Source organism: Podarcis muralis, chromosome 15, assembly GCF_964188315.1.
Source record: "Podarcis muralis chromosome 15, rPodMur119.hap1.1, whole genome shotgun sequence".
Classification (NCBI taxonomy): Eukaryota; Metazoa; Chordata; class Lepidosauria; order Squamata; family Lacertidae; genus Podarcis; species Podarcis muralis.
The window spans coordinates 40,246,320-40,252,081 of NC_135669.1; positions in this window are offsets into that span (position 1 = coordinate 40,246,320).

Below are 5,762 nucleotides of genomic sequence, written 5' to 3' on the forward strand. Positions count from 1 at the left end.
AAGTGAGCCTCTCATTGGTCGAGGCAAATGAAATGGAAGGCACAATGCACCTGACTGGACAGAACTGCCGCCCAAATTCTTAAGGAGCTCCTCTGATTGGATACTGCTCATGAGGCAACAGTAGGGCAGCAAAGGATTAATAGGAAACAAAGGAGCCCTCCGGCCTTACTTGACATTCTCCTGCCTATTTATTTCTTTAATAAAATTGTATACACAACTTGATAGTTAAAAAAACACACACACACACACACACACACACACACACACACACCCTTGAAGTGGTTTACAAAAGATAAAACAGTGAAATCAATAACAACCATACTTTAAAACACTTTAAAAGTTAAAACACTAAAACCGGACTAAAATTACCTCAGTTTCCTAAGCAGCTTGTCCAAGCAATAATGTTGCTTTTGTAAACTCTGTTGGGGTTTAATTTCTATCAAGCATTATATGATTTTTTTTGGGGGGAAATAATGAAATAAAACGTTTTTCTCCCTTGGGAACTGCTCCTCATCCATCTAGCTCAGTACTGTCTACTCTGACTGGCAGCAGGTCTCCCCATGGTTTCAGACAGAGTTCTTTTCCTACTCCTACCTGGAGATACTGAGTGTTGAACCTGCAACCTTCAAGGTGGGCTGCAAGGGTCTGAAATAAATATATCAGGCTTCTAGAGCTGCTGCTTCTTCCTCGAGCCCAACCATGTCCTCACTGAGGGCAGTCAATAGCCTTTTAATCTATATGTGCAGATGATCTATGGCTGTAATGTGCGAGTGTATATGAACAACCAACCACCTGCTTCCCAACCCATGATACTGAGTGCTGGCAGGCCACATGAGGCCCATATGAATCCAGTCCAGAGGTCCCATTGAGAAGCCCCACTGATATAACACAGAGGGGCTTGTTCCCAAGGCAGCAAGTGTAAGGTTTGTTTTGCAGACCGCTTTGTATTTCATTGCTTCAAAAAGCCAAGCGGTTTACAAATCCCAACAAAAATAAGTCAAATATAAGAAACACAAGATAGATTCATACCAAGACAATATTCCTGCTGCGACTAATCCACATCATCACAATTCTACATTTTAAGCAACATCATTGAATAGAAATCTCTTAATATTGCACCGTTTGGCTTTGTTTCAGGGAGTTGGTGGCCCCCGAGGTGCTGTTGGAAAGGAGAAAGATTTGGCCACATTCACCGAAAGCGCCCAAATTTGCTGACAAGCTTGCTGGGCGCTGGCGCCCACTGCATGACTGACAGGGAATGAATGAATGACAGGGAATGAAGCTTTGGGAATGAAGCTCTCTGGCAACTGGAAGATAGGGAGAGCCCTGTGGCCTTTGATGAGAACAAAGGGGTCATTGGCAAAGGGCTGTTGAGTGGCCTTATCGGTCCTCCCCCAGCTATGATTCAATGGATAATAGCATCCTCCACCTCTCCGCACTTGTCTATCAGAGGTCCACTGATTACAAAGGCATGAGATTGCAATTCCTCCTCCTTTGATTAGCCAGCTCTTGGCCTAAAGGTGCATGATAACCCTAGCTCCGGAAGGCTCTTCAGACTCCTCTGGAGAAGCTTATCAAGGAGACAAAATGCTCCTCATACATGTATGTCCAATACTCAAGAGATTTGCAAGGGCTTAGGCCCCTCTCCGCCTCCACCGCCACCCTACCCTGAAGATCACAATAACAGCCTTCTTCATTATGAGAGCAGGTCAAGGATGGGGCTCCTAGACTGCAAGCATAGAGGTTAGAGAAAACTTCAAATAAAGATTTGGTGGGAAAATTAATGTTAAGTGGTAGCAGTACAGATACTACTAGTAGTAAGTGTTGAGTAGTGGTTTTTAATGTGAGCAGTTTTAAATTGATACTGAAAATAAAATATGGTAAGCATTCTGGTTAGAGCTGTTATTTTTTTTAATTCCTAGGTTGCCAGGTAAATGTAAATTCGTGGTAGTGTTGTTGCTGCTAAATGGCATATAAATGGGTAGTGTTAGATAGTTTTAAATTTTTCATTTGTATTGTGAGGAAGATCATGGGCATAAACAGGTCATCTGCACACATAAGGCATGTTCACCTGTTACACTGAACACAAGTACAAGCTGTTTCCACACATGTACAAGCATTTATGAGAAAGGGTACCCATGTGTTGATTTGTGCAGACTCAACTGTTGTGTGCCCAGGAGCATTGACTGTACATTTGTTGAATGTTCCACGTGAATGGTTGCAAGTTTGTGCAGCTCAACTATCTGTATATACAGATTGTACACTCGTTTAACATAATGTGTGAACACCATAACAGTCTTCCTTATTATGGTGAGATGCACTATATTTCTAGCAGAACTGATCATGGGAAGGAGGGGTGGGGTGGTGAGGAGAGTCCCGAAAGCTCGATGAAGAGGTTTGGAGAATCACATTTTGACCCCGGGCCTGAGATTCCCTACCCCTGATCTATACATATAGATTAGCACATGCACATTTCATGATCTGTGCCTTCTTTTTTAGTGATGCATTTCCTCTTCCCTCCCTGTCCCTTTTTCCTTGTGTGCTGTGTGTGTGTGTACCGTATTTTGTGCTCTATAAGACGCACCAGACCATAAGGCGCACCTAGTTTTTGGAAGAGGAAAACAATAAAAAAAAATCTGAATCCCAGAAGCCACGACAGCAAGCGGGATCACTGCGCAGTGATCCCGCTTGCTGTCCTGGCTTATGGGATAGCCACGCACAGCCTCTCCCGGGCAGCGGGATGAAGGCTCCCCTTGTCCGGGAGAGGCTGCGTGCGGCTAAGCAAGAAGCCAGGACAGCCAGCGGGATCCCTGCCTGGGAGAGGCTGCGTGCGGGTAAGCCTTCCCCAAGAGCCGCACTCCCTTTAAAGAGCGCGCGGAGTGTGTGTGCGGCTCTTGGGGGCTTTTCCCCGAGGAGGGAGAAGGGCAGCGCACACGCTCCATGCAGCTCTTTAAAGGGCGCTGAGCAAAGCCTCCCGCCTGCATTCGCTCCATAAGACGCACACACATTTCCCCTTACTTTTTAGGAGGGGGAAGTGCGTCTTATAGAGCGAAAAATACTCTGTGTGTGTGTATTGTAAGCCTCTGGGCAGGAACTGCCTTCTTTTAATTTATTGTATGTGAGTGACTCTATGAGCCTTTGTGGCTGAAGAATGGGGTACGAATGCTCTAAATAAACAAAATAAAATAAATTTCCTCCTTTTCGGTGATGCATAAGCGGCCAACCTGGTTTTAAGAGGCTTTGAACTACAGGAACAATCAGATGCCACCCAGGCAGCCTACTATGCCATGTAACTGTAGCATGGGGTGGGGAGGGAAAACTGATTATTGTACCTGATCTCCCCTCTGTGAACTGAAATGTCTTTGTGTTTGCTGGTGTGTGTGTGTGTGTGTGTGTGTGTGTGTGTGTGTGTGTGTGTTTTCCTGGAACACTGAGACAAGGAGTTGGAGGCTGTGAACACATGTACTTTCCGGACTCTGGGGTGAGCTTGGTGTTTTCGTAAATGCAGCTGAGGGCCTTCCTTTGATCTCCTTGATTCATGCCTAGGTTTGGCCTGGAAACCTGGTCCAGATGCTGCGTCCACTCCTTCGCTTGACTACTGGTGGGTGGCTTCAAGATTTCTCTGCGATGACACACACATGCAGAGGGAGAGTGGAAAGCGAGGCGGCTGGCTTCCAGGCTCCGTTTCAAATACATTTCCCCTGCAAGCGGCTTGGAGAGTCGCCCGCGGACCTCTCAGCGCTTTTGATACAGCAGGCCAAGTTTGGAGTTGGATGCCTCAAGACAGGCCCAGCGCGGCTCATCGTAACCACCCGTGCTTTGCAAAAAGTTTGGCTCGTCTGCATTTAGCCATCTGTGTGCATCAGGTGCCAATCTTCTCCCAGGAGAAGGGAGGCCCTACTTTGCATGCTAAACAGCGGCAAATGCGCTAGAGGCCCCATCCCAGTCTTATCTCATGCCTTGCATGCAGAAGGGTCCAAATTCAATCCCCAGCATCTCTAGGTAAGACCAGGAATACTCCCTGTCTGAAACCTTGGATAGCTGCTGCCGGCCAGTGTAGACAATACTGAGCTCGACAAATGGTCTGACTCACTCAAAGTCATCTCCCTCTGTTCCTATGTAATGGCCTTGTTGGGGAGAGGGTTCTTTTCAAATGCTTAAGGGTATTACTGGTGGCAGAACTTGCAAGTCTGCAATTTCAGCAGCGCCCCATGCAATGCCTAATTTCGGCACCACCCCACACCTCCCACCTTCCATTCCACATCACAGTTGAGGCACGCCGAGGCTCCATGCCCAGTGCAACCGAAGCAGTCACACTCCCTTAAATCCACCTCTGGTATTATTTCAAAATGTAGTAAGCCAACTCTGCTGCTTAAGACTAGTGCTGGGGGGGGGGGAGTGTCTCTGGTGGGGGATGTCTGCTGAGTGCGATTCGGGACCTCTGACCCAAAGTTGACTCTTGGAGACCATGGCTATCTCTCTTCCCTTTGTAGGCATCAGAGCGCTGGCTGTGAGGCCTCCCTCCCAAGTTCACTTCATCTGCGTCTCCTCTGCCGCATTCTCTTGACTATTCAAGATGTCAGCTTCTCGGTGTCAAGGGGCTCCCCGCTATCAGGTCCCTCCCCCCCCCCCCGCTTCCCTGGCTCCTCATGAAGGGGCCTCTCTGATACTTGACCAGCCATGTAAGAGCACCAAGGATGGCAGCCAAGGCATCTTGGTGGAGTGCGAAATTCACCCCTGGTCAGAAGGCCAACACAAGGCCCGGCCGACACTTGCCTCCACTTCAGACTCCGAGATAGGGATGAAGAGGCAAGCAGGCCTCGGCTTGGCCCTGTGTACTTGAGGGTCACCCCTGTAAAGTGTGGCACACTTTGAAGCACCGGGAGAAGGAATTCTGTCACAAGGAGAGCCGGCACTGGAAATATAACCAGGGCAGTACAATGGGAAGGAGGCTCTTCTGGGACCAGATTGACCCTTCCGGCTGGGGAAAGGCAAATCCATCGATTTTGGGTTATCTCCATTTCTTCTTTTGGCGCTCTTCAATTCACCTCTACACATGTGATTTTTATTTACCTTTTATTCACTTGTCGCATTTATATCCTGACTTTTCCATGCCATTTCATCATTTACTCCCCACACCAACCCTGTGAGGTAGGTCAGGCAGTGACAGGGCCCAAATCACCCAACCGAGCTTTTTGGCTGAGTGGGGATTTGAACCCTGGTCTCCCGGCATGGCACCCACCATACCACATTGACTTTTTAAAAGCCCTTCAAGAAAATTCATCAGTCAGAGTTCCAGTGTAAATTTCTGTATGCGATTTAGCCCAATATACACATTTTCGCACATCAAATATAATGCAATTTTAAAATGCTGTTTCAACAGCTGCATTTTTGTGAACACTGTCCCCTGCCATGTGCATATGTCTGCACGTTATTTGGCTGGAGAACTGCATTGCAAAATTCAGAGGATTTGTGAATTTCAAACGATGGTTGCGTTTCTGGTCTCACATTATTTTGGAAATTAGGTGGTTTCACCTTTAAATGCGAACCCAAACAAATTTCTTCCCCCATCCCCAACGACCAGGGGCCAAATGCCTCTCTGTCTGGCCCTTGGAACACTTTCTAGGCCACACCCCTCCCACAAGCCACACCCCCTGAAGTGCTTTTGTGTCAAACCAAGGGGATTCCTAGAAGGAGGGCGAAGAGGCGTCTATGTATATTTGTTTATAGAAACCTCTGACTTTTGCACAGCTGGAATGTAA